This window comes from Rhipicephalus microplus, chromosome 6 (genome assembly GCF_043290135.1).
Source record: "Rhipicephalus microplus isolate Deutch F79 chromosome 6, USDA_Rmic, whole genome shotgun sequence".
In the NCBI taxonomy this organism is placed as follows: domain Eukaryota; kingdom Metazoa; phylum Arthropoda; class Arachnida; order Ixodida; family Ixodidae; genus Rhipicephalus; species Rhipicephalus microplus.
This window is the reverse complement of record NC_134705.1, coordinates 133,319,009-133,330,943: the sequence shown is the minus strand read 5'-3', so window position 1 is coordinate 133,330,943 and position 11,935 is coordinate 133,319,009. Positions and strand designations below refer to the sequence as shown.

General features: G+C 48.5%; 1 non-coding gene across 1 annotated transcript; it reads left to right on the top strand.

Moving 5' to 3' along the window:
• Positions 1–10,924: 10,924 nt before the first annotated feature.
• TRNAR-UCU (transfer RNA arginine (anticodon UCU)) lies at positions 10,925–10,997 on the top strand. Its single transcript has one exon. It is a non-coding gene; the product is annotated as a tRNA-Arg (tRNA).
• Positions 10,998–11,935: the final 938 nt, after the last annotated feature.

The window sequence follows — 11,935 nt, the reverse complement described above, 5'->3', positions numbered from 1 at the left end:
AGCACACAGATAGATGATTCAATTTATATCCGTTATCCACCCGAGGCGCGAGCATGGGCTGAAATGGTCGCTGCTAATTTCCGCTTTCATATAACCACACAACTAGAAGATGCAAAATAAACAAGTAAATGAAAAAGCTGTTCCCGAGTACAGTGAACTCCGGAGGCCCACTAAATTGGGCTAAAGACTTTCCTTATAGCTGCAAGGGGGGACTACCTTCAGATCTTGGGTACGCCGGTACAAGTACTGCCACCTCGTGAAAGAATTTGTAGCCAAGATTTCCCCTCTCTTTGTATTCTAGTTTCAGTCTGTGTTCCTGTCTCTTCTTTCTCCTTTACCTCTCTCTACTTGTTGTCTAACTCACCAGGTATACTAGCTGGCTAGACACCGTATAGACGTCACCATGTCAAAGACGCAGCGGTGCGTGAAGCGGAGGCTCCGAAAGGCAAGTTCGCGTAGACGAGGCAACATGGTAAGAAAGGGTTCATGGTACCTGAGAGCACCAAGGATCGCCGCAAGGAATGCCTCAATGGGATCATCACGCGTAAACAGCTTCGGTGTACGGTCATTTCCACGCCTTGAATGAGCCATAGGCTTCATTCCTTTGTAACTCTCCCTTTCGAGTCATGAGTAAAGGTGCAGCACGGTTAAGCAATAGCACGTCTACTGCAATTGAAAACAATTTCAGAAACCAAGGTGCATCCCGGCTGGCCCACTTACGTCGCCCGTACAGTAACACAAGACGCACGAAGTATTATGTTATTATTATTATTATTATCATCATTATTGTTCTTATTATTATTATTAATAATGTAATTATATTTGAATCGCTGGTATGGCGCAGTTACTTGACTTAATGGCGTTCACGCTGTGCAGATGCCGGCGCATAGATGAACGCTAAAGACGCATGCCATTTGAGTGGAGGAGCCAGGTTCGACTCCCAACACCGTATGAGAGTTTATTTTTTAATGAACAAAAAACAGTAGGTTTCAAAGTTTTTATTGTTTATTTCCATTCTAGGTGACTTAAACACGAACACATACGCAATTTTAGTCGTTGGTTGCGTTAGGTGCTGACGCTCTACACATCAGCGCTGCTGAACGATAGACCATTCCACAAGGTTTTCAGTGGAGCCAAGGAATGCGACAATGCACCAAGTTCATTTGATCAAGCAAACGTCTGACCATATACCCCATTCCTTAGGGTCCTCGGGGCATTGGTGTTTACAATAGGAGAAACATGAGGCAAGAGCTCCTCTGTATCTGGCTTCCCCGCAGTATATGGTCAAAACCAGCGAAAAAAGTTGGGGTCATCACTCCTGATAAGGCCCAACTTTGTTCTGACGTCACACCTTGTCACGTGGGCGTATTGTACGTTTGTTTCGAACTAAAAGTTCCCCTGAGAAGCTGGCTTCCCCGCAATGCATGGTCAAAACCAGCAAAAATTTCAAGGCCCTTATCACCGCTGATATAGCTAAAGTTCTGTCTGATGTCACGTCTTGTCACGTGGCGTACTGTACATTTGTACCAATCTATAGTGTCCCCTGAAAAGTTGGTTCCGCGGAATGCTTAGTCAAAATCACGGAGAACTGTTGAGACTCTTATCACTCCTGATAAGGCTCAAATTTGGTCTGACGTCAGGCCTCGTCACGTGGGCATGCTGTACGTCTGTTCCGAGCTAAAGGTTCTCATGAAAAGTTGGCTTTTGCGCAACACATGGTCAAAACCAGTGAAAAAGTTTTAGGCCCTTATCACACTTGATATTCAACTTTTGTCTGACATCAGGCCTTGTCACGTGGGCGTATTTGCCATTTGTTTCGAGCTAAAGATTCCCCTGAGAAGCTGGCCTGCCCACAACGCAGGATCAAAACCAGCGAAAATTTTTGAGGCCCTCATCACTCCTGACAAGAATAAACCTTTGTCTTACGTCACGCCTTGTCGCGTCGGCGTATTGTACGTTTGTTTCGAGGTAAAGGTTCCCCTAAAAGCTGGCTTCTCCGCAAAGTAGGGTCCAAAACCAGCGGAAAGATTTGAGGCCCTTATCACCCCTGGTAAGGCTCAAATTTTGTCTGACGTCACGCCTTGTCACGTGCGCGTACTGTACGTATGTTTCAAGTTTAAGGTTCCCCTGAGAAGCTGGTTTCCCTGCAAGGAATGGTAAAAATCGGCGAAAGATTTTGAGGCTCTTCTCACCCCTGACAAGGCTTAACTTTTCTCTGACGTCAGGCCTTTTCACATGGGCGTACTGTACGTAAGTATCGAGCTAAAGGTTCCCCTAAGAAGCTGGCTTCCCTTCAACGCACGGTCAAAACCAGCGAAAAATCTTGAGGCCCTTATCACCCCTGATAAGTCTCAACTTTTGTCTCACCTCCCGCCTTGTCACGTGGGCGTATTGTTTTTTTGTTTCGAGCTAAAGGTTCCCTTGAGAAGCTGGCGTCCTCGCAACGCAGGGTCAAAACCAGCGAAATATTTTGAGGCCCTTATCACCCCTGATAAGGCTCAAGCTCTGTCTGACGCCACGTCTTGTCACGTGGCGTACTGTACTTTTGTACCAATCAATAGTGTCCCCACAGAAGTTGGCTTCCCCGTAATGCATGATCAAAACCAGTGAAAAATGTTGAGGCCCTTATCACCCCTCATAAGGGCCTCAACTTATCACTTTCGACTAACTATTGCGGGGAAGCCGGCATTCAGGGGAACCCTTGCCTTATGTTTCTCCCGTTGGAAAGAACATTGCCCTGATAAACCTGAGCAATGGGGTACGGCCGGACGTTAGCTTGATCATACGAACTGAGCGCATTGCCACATTCTTTCTGTACGCTGAAAACCCTGTGGAATGGTGTATTGTTCAGCAACACAGGCTGTTCTAGCTCAGCCATATTCTTTAAAGAGTTTGGGAGTGCAGGATGTCCCTGTTTTGATCTCGCTGTTGATCCCGTGCTTCTATCTTTCAATTTCTGTCTCCATTGTTCACGCTTAAGGGTGTGTAAGGCGTGTACACTTTGCATGTGTGGCCTGTCCCTTCATATGTAAACGCTTGGTGACGCCAAATCCACACGTCACACACGCTGACGCGTTGTAATGCGTACGTGTGATTAGGGCTTAAGACCACTAGGAAAAAAAAAGATTCACCTGTGCCTCCCGGGCAATACAAGAAAGTAACTGCGAAGGTGCTAGACTGCACCTTGCTAACAGCGATACTTGAAAGTATTATAAATGATAATCAGTACAAATACCCACACTTCACAACTTAGTGAGGTACCAGTGTGCATCAAATATTGTCACGGGCTAAGTAGATGCCTGAGGATGAAGACGACGAAGTGCTGAACGTGACCGTGCTCGGACTGGAGCAGCGTTGTACGCTTTAGCTCACCAGTACATTCGCCAGTACGCATTTGCTCGCCAGTGTATACTTTATTCCCCGTAACATCATTGGTGGAAGGTGCGGGGTACCACTCGCTATACAGCCCAACGAGCTGGATCTTCGGAGCGGACGGCGCATTGCAGCTACCACGATGACTGACCAGGCTACTCAATGTCAACAAGATGCGTCAGCCCCGCAGCCGATCGTTGTGGTGCAACCTCGTGACCGAGGCCCATTCAACGGCACAAGTGGCATAGACGTAGATGACTGGCTGGTTCTATATGAGCGCGTCAGCAGCAGCAACCATTGGGATCCGACGCTTATGTTGGCGAACATCATCTTCTACTTGCATGGCACGGCAAACCTCCAGTACGAGACACATCAAGAAGAGTTGACTAGCTAGGACGTCTGTAAGCAGAAATTGCGCTATCTATTTGGGAAACCCATCGGACGTCAAGTGGCCGCAAAGAAGGAGCCTGCGACTCGTGCCCAGACATCCAGAGAGCCGTACATAGCGTACATCCAGGACGTGTTGGCTTTGTGCCGCAAGGTCAACAAGGACATGCTCGACGAGGACAAAGTCGGACACATCCTGAAAGGAATTGCCGATGACGCCTTCAATTTTCTCCTGTGCAAGGACTGCTCGACAGTGGAGTCGGTCATCGAAGCATGTCGTCGCTTCGAACAGGCAAAAAGTAGGCGCATAGTTCACCGATTTGACCGCCTTCCCAACACGGCGGCTACGTCCTCTTGCGAAAATTTGCCCACACTACATCAACCACCAGCGCCAGAAAACGTCACCAGAATAGTCCGTCGGGAACTCGAGGCTATGGCTCCCGCTATGTCTAGCGTCAGCGCGCCAGGACACAACCTCGATGCTGTTTCAATGATACAGACCGTGGTTCGCCAAGAGATCGCGAATATGGGCATTTCGCCACCTCATCAAAATGCCCCTGCTACTTCCAGCTCGGCTCCAGTCGTTGCGGCTACCACTCCGAACCACACGATCGCGCCACGACGAAACCCAGCTGAATGGCGCACTCATGATGATCGGCCCATATGTTTCACGTGCCATCGGATAGGACACATCGCTCGCCATTACCGCAGCCGTTGGACCTCATCGCCTCGACCGAGCTTCTGTGATTGGCGGCCTCGCTCTGAACGTGCACCTTATGCCCCGTCCTACCATGCTGAGACAGGTGCAGAGCATAATCCAGAACGTCGGACCTGCCGCTCGCCATCGCCCGTGCGTCGTCAGTCCCGCTCGCCCCAACGCCGCCGTTTTTGGTCTCCCTATGACCGTCGCTCGGAAAACTAGCCGGTGCAGCCCCCGGAGGTGACGCTGCATACACGACTCGGACTGCAAATCCTCTAATTACTACCGACCAGCGGTGCAACCTTCTTACAATTCTGGTTGATGGTTCACTTGTAACCCCTCTTATTGATACCGGTGCACAAATATCTGTGATGAGCTCAGACCTCCGCCGCCGCCTCCAAAAAGTTCTGACGCCTACGATTGCACCTACCGTTCGTACAGCGGATGGGAGTACTCCTGCTGTGCTTGGAATGTGCACTGCGCGATTAACGATTTCTGAGCATCAAACTTCAGTTCTGTTCGCTGTACTGCAAAATTGCCCTCATAACCTCATCCTTGGACTCGACTTTCTGACTTCACACGCTGTGCTCATTGACTATTCCAAAGGTCTTCTTCGGCTCGAACTACCATCCTTCTCAGAGATCGTCTCTACCAGCCCACCTCGTCTACGCTCTGTCGATTTCCTCAGCCTTCCACCGCAAGCCGCACTCCTAGTCCGACTCTCGCCATATCCTCCAGTACCCGATGGTGATTACGTTGCTGCCCCAATTTCTGACGTGGCCATGACACGCAATGTTGCACTCCCCAACACGGTGGTTACCGTTAAGGACAACCGAACTTCATTTCCCGTCCTCAATTTCGGCTTCTCAGCGCAAGTTATTCCTCGCGGCATGTCACTTGCGCATTTGACACCACTGGTCGACCACACAGTTTCCGCCCTAACCACCGATTCGCCACCCGATTTTTCATCAACGTCGCTCTCGTCACGTTCCTGTTCCGACCTTTTTCAAGCCAATGCTATCTGACAAGCTCACCTCTGAACAAGTCTCTGCTTTCTGCCGTGTGCTTGCTTCTTATCAGGACATCTTTGACTTCGGCGACCGTAATTTGGGCCAGACATCCGTGGTAACCCATCGCATCGACACCGGTGACGCTCGACCCATTCGACGACGACCCTACCGTGTGTCAGCCCCGGAGCATGCTATTATACAACGAGAAGTCGATAAAATGCTTGATAAGGGCATAATCGAACCCTCATCTAGTCCCTGGTCCTCACCCATTGTACTTGTTAAAAAGAAAGACAATAGCTGGAGATTCTGTGTTGACTACCGCCATCTCAGCCATATTACCAAGAAAGATGTCTATTCCCTACCGCGCATAGATGATGCACTCGATTGCTTGCACGGTGCCAAATATTTCTCTTCAATAGACCTTCGCTCAGGCTACTGGCAGATCGCTGCGGACGACAAAGACAGAGAGAAGACGGCCTTCGTGACTCCTGATGGACTTTATCAGTTCAAGACGATGCCTTTTGGATTATGCAATGCCCTTGCGACATTTGAGCGCATGATGGACTCTCTCCTTCGAGGCATGAAGTGGACCATCTTCCTCTGCTATCTTGACGACGTTATCGTTTTTCGACTACTTTCGACGACCATCTTACCCGTCTGTCCACAGTGCTTGATGTTTTTTGACGTGCCAACTTGCAACTTAACTCGTCCAAATGCCGCTTTGGGCAACACCAAATCTGCGTACTCGGCCATCTTGTTAACGCTGCGGGCGTTCAACCAGACCCTGCGAAAGTCCGAGCAGTTCGCAACTTCCCCACACCCCGCTCAGCCAAGGACGTCCGAAGTTTTCTGGGACTGTGCTCCTATTCCCGTCGTTTTGTCGAGAAGTTTGCTGAAGTAGCCCGTCCTCTAACCTACCTCCTCAAAACGGATTTCGCATTCACCTGGGACCAACAGCAAGCAAACCCCTTCACGTCACTCGTTGACATCCTCACCAATCCACCAGTCCTAGCACACTTCGACCCATCTGCCGCCACGGAGCTTCGTACTGACGCCAGTGGCCACGGCATAGGCGCAGTGCTGGCGCAGCGGCAACAAGGCATGCACCGCGTCGTCGCGTATGCGAGCCGACTGTTGTCACGCTCGGAACAAAATTTTTCCATCACAGAACGCGAGTGCTTAGCTCTCGTCTGGGCAATTGCGAAATTCCGACCGTACCTCTATGGCCGACCATTCTCAGTTATTACGGACCACCATGCGCTTTGCTGGCTCTCCTCACTCAAGGACCCTACGGGACGCCTTGGTCGCTGGGCGCTGCGCTTACAAGAGTACACTTTTTCCGTATCCTATAAATCCGGACAACTTCACAAGGATGCCGACTGCTTGTCCCGTTACCCAGTCAATCCCCCTGACATGATGGAAGATGGACAAGAGGTACTCGTTCTTTCAATTACCGACTTCACCGACATAGCTGCTGAACAACGCCGCGACCCCTCTTTGCGTGCTATTATCAATGGTCTGCACTCCCCCCACCCTGACCACTCCTTACAACCGTTCGTTCTTCACAAAGACATCTTGCACCGCTACAACGCCCGCCCAGATGGTGCTGAGCTTTTAGTCGTTGTTCCTGTGCATCTTCGCTCAGACGTTTTGGCCCAGCTGCATGATGCCCCCTTCGGTGGACACCTAGGGGTGTCACGCACGTATGACCGCATTCGCCGCTGATTCTTTTGGCCTGGCCTCTACCTTTCTGTGCGACAGTACGTTGCGGCATGCGACCTCTGCCAGCGCCGCAAGACACCTGCTCTGAGACCTGCTGGTACCCTCCAGCCTATTGAAGTACCAGATGAGCCATTTTTCCGAGTCGGCCTCGATCTTCTAGGACCTTTTCCCGTATCGGCCACCGGTAATAAGTGGATTGCTATTGCTACCGACTACGCAACGTGGTATGCCGTTACACGCGCCATCCCCACCAGCTGCGCTACTGATGTAGCCGATTTCCTTCTTCATGACATCATTCTGCGTCATAGTGCTCCTTCCTCTTCGGTTGATCACCGATCGCGGCAGCTGTTTTCTATCTAAAGTAGTCGACGAGCTCCTGTGATCCTGCTCTACCCAACACAAGTTCACTACAGCGTACCATCCGCAAACCAATGGCCTTACGGAACGCCTCAACCGTACCCTGACGAATATGTTAGTGATGTACGTCTCCAAGGATCACAAAGATTGGGACATCCACTTACCTTTCGTTACCTTCGCATACAACAGTTCACGTCATGATACAGCTGGATTTTCACCTTTTTTATCTACTGTTTGGTTATGAACCGCCTTTTCCCATGGACACCATGCTCCAATCTGACGCCTCCTCATCGACTGCTTATGCTCGTGATGCCCTGGCCCGAGCTGACATCGCCCGCCAAGTCGCCCGAGATCGTTTATGTGCCTCGCAGCTTAACCAAAAAAGTGCTTACGATCGCCGGCACCGCGACGTACAGTACTCTCCGGGGTCACTCGTCTTGCTCTGGCTACTATCACGTCGTGTTGGTCTCTGCGAAAAACTGATGTCCTGTTACGTTGGCCCCTACCGCGTCATACGCAAGGTCACCAGCGTGACCTATGAGATAGCTCCACTCCATACCACGTCAGTACCAGCTTCAGTCCCGACCGATATAGTGCACGTCTCACGGCTTAAACCATACTACTCACGCCCCGAGAATTGATCGCACCGGGACGGTGTTTCTGCCGCCGGCGGGTAATGTCACGGGCTAAGTAGATGCCTGAGGATGAAGACGACGAAGTGCTGAACGTGACCGTGCTCGGACTGCAGCAGCGTTGTACGCTTTAGCTCGCCAGTACATTCGCCAGTACGCATTTGCTCGCCAGTGTATACTTTATTCCCCGTAACATCATATACGACAAAGTGAACCACTATGCCGTTTTTTTTTTGTTTACGCTCAACCTCATGGAGATAGAACTTCGCTTTCCGCCGGTTTTCTCGAGGGCATTGTCACCGACTCGAAGAGGGGGGCTTCGGCTTTATTAAATATCATTTGCTCAGGACTACACTAAAATTCTTGTCATGTCATGTTTCGCAAAGGAACAATTATGGTTAATTGGTTACGGGTGCGACAAGAGGATACTTTTTTGGTAGACGGGCGGAAGTCCACTTCAAGCGAGTTCATTTGGGAAGGGGAGAGGAGATGGGTTGTTGGGGAACTTTTGTGTTTTGAGAATTTTTTTGCGGAAGGGAGGGGGTCAGGGGCAAAGAGAGGCAGGTAATAATATTAGGGGGATGGCTACCCCTCTGATTGGGAAACACTGATTGGTAACTTCCAGTAAGTAAGATGAGAGAAAAGAAGCTTACCTTCGCAAGGGATTTTCCATTGCATTCGACAATGGCTTCGAACGATTCTGCGACACTTCAGCCCACAAAACATTAGTTGAGAAGCGGTGAAGGTGCTAGAAGTGCTGTAAACCCTGTTAACGTTGTACCCTTATGAATTTCAAATCCTTTAGAATATATCAACCAATATCAACTTTGCTCTCAGACCCGAGGTGCTAGGTTCGATATTTTCAGCAGATATAAAAAATATGCGTAACATCGAACATGGCCCGCAATATCTAAGTATTCAGCTACGTCCAGTCCAAATATATTTTTACTGCTTTACAAGCAACTTTTGTTGGGTACCAGACCTCATCACGGCAGATATGTCAAAAATGGCGACATCGCATCTGCATGTTAAGCTGTAAGATTGCCCACCAACCATGTACAATTATTATTTTAGCAACTGGTGGAGAAACAGAGATTTCCACAAAAGGAGGTAGATAGGAGAAAAACTATTGGGCTTAAACCGACCTTTTGGCAAGCAGTCTTGTCCAAGTCCCTCCCCCACCCTTCTCTATGAAGGTAAGACCATTTGTCGAAACAACTCCGCCAACATTCCGCGTTGAGTATTCACCTTTTGAAATCTTTATCTGCTGCTTTGGGTGGACTTCCATTTTGTAAGCATGTTTCATATGTCGTTCCAATGTCTAGCCAACTATTTTATGAATGAGTTGTAGAGAAACGCTGTGTGCGCCATCAGGCTTGACGTACCAGTCAAGGCAGCAGAGAAGCACTCGACCGGCCGAGCACCAGTGAGCGCTAAGTAAAAAAACGTAACACACAATCTACATTCATCTTTTTATGTATTTCAGTAACCGTAAAGTTTAGAACAAAGAATGTAAACGAACACAACAGCTCAATTCTTTGGACAAATATTCTGCTCAGAAACCTGCACGTGTAGTCTGGTCTGATAATGAATCTAGATGAAAAATTTACTGGGCAAAGACGGCAGGTGGTGGTACTACGAATTGGAGTGAAGGAAGGAAAGAAGGAAAACAGGGGGAAAAAACGGCAGGGAGGTTAACCAGCCTATAGGCACCCGGTTTGATACCCTGCGCATAGGAGAGGGATGGGGGAGATGTAAGATAGAGAGCAGAAAGGGAAGAGAGAAACACAGCACATTTGGCAGCACACGCGCGCACACTCAGTCACAGTCCGGTCTTGTCTTTCGCGATGTGTGACCTTGCTGTTACAGGTCCTATAGGTTCGATTCCAGCTCACGGCTGGATAGTTTTTCACCCACTTTTCTTTCTTCTTATTTACATTTCATTGGTTCTAATAACTTTCCCTGTATATTCGTTGGCATTACTGCCTGTTAGATCTCATCATTATTATTGTGTCAAAACACGGAATAACGAGCCCTTACGTATACACTTCTTTCCTTTATTCATTAACGAGGGTCTCGTACTGGCAGACTTCTTGTCATTAGGTTGTATACGAGGGACTATTGATCAGCTGCCCACTCGTAATAGATTCACGTGCTACGTGACGCCACGCATGCGCATAAAATAGTGTTTTTTTCACACTCGTCACTTGGCTTATAGATAGCGCTGACTGACACTCTTACTTCTAAATTCCCATATAAACCAAAAAAAGTGGATGGAGGGAAGGCCGCTGTGATAGCTCAATGGTTAGAGCATCGAACGCGTTATTTGAAGGTCGTAAGTTCGATTTCTGCTCACGGCTGGTTATTTTTTCATCCACTTTTCTTTCTTCTTATTTACATTCTATTGGTTCTAATAACTTCCCCTATACATTCGTTGGCATTACTGTCTGTTAGATCTCATTATTATTGTGTCATAACACGGAAAAACGAGCCCTTAGGTATACACTTTTTTCCGTTATTCGTTAACGAGGGTCTTGTACTGGCAGACTTGGTGTCGTTAGGTTGTATACGAGAAACTATTGATCAGCTGCCCGCTCGTAATAAGTTCACGTGCTACGTGACGCCACGCATGCGCATAAAAGAGTGTTTTTTCACACTCGTCGCTTGGCCTATAGATGGTGCTGACTGACACTCCTACTTCTAAACTCACAAATAAACCCAAAAAAGTGGATGGAGGGAAGGCCGCTGTGATAGCTCAGTGGTTAGAGCATCGAGTCTTCTATTCGAAGGTCGTAGGTTCGATTGCTGCTCACGGCTGGTTATGTCTTCACCCACCTTTCTTTCTTCTTATTTACATTCCATTGGTTCTAATAACTTCCCCTATACATTCGTTGGCATTACGGTTTGTTAGATCTCATTATTATTGTGTCAAAACACGGAAAAACGAGCCCTTAGGTATACACTTCTTTCCCTTATATATATATATATATATATATATATATATATATATATATATATATATATATATATATATATATATATATATATATATATATATATATATATATATATATATATATATATATATATATATTGTAGTGGGCAATTCGCAAGGCAATGACTAGTGGGACCATCTCTGAGTGCGAAGCGCGAGCCGGTGCACGAGCTGTAGACGCTGGACTGCCCGACCCTGGCAAGCTTCGTGTTGTGGCCGAATTTCCTGAGCCGACTACAGTTAAACAACTACGAAGCTCTGTGGGCCTGAGCTCCTATTTTCGTCGGTTTTTCCGGAACTTTGCCTCCATCATCGCTCCACTCACCAAACTTCTTGCTGGCCCTGCAGATCTTTCGAATTGAACAGCAGCCTGTTACAATTCCTTCGCAATACTGCGCCAACTCCTTACCTCACCACCCGTAGTGCGCCATTACGACCCTACTGCGCCAACCGAAGTACACACGGATGCAAGTGGCGTCGGCCTTGGTGCCGTACTCGTGCAACGCAAACCAGGTTTTACGGAGTATGTGGTCGCCTATGCCAGCCGCGCCCTCACTGAGGCAGAAGCCAACTATTCTGTTACGGAAAAAGAGTGCCTCGCGATTGTGCGGGCGTTAAACAAGTTTCGCCCCTATTTGTACGGCCAAACTTTTGATGTGGTAATTGACCATCACGCACTCTGCTGGTTGGCTTCACTGAAAGATCCTTCCGACCAGCTCGGACGTTGGGCACTACGCCTCCAGGAATTCGACATACGCGT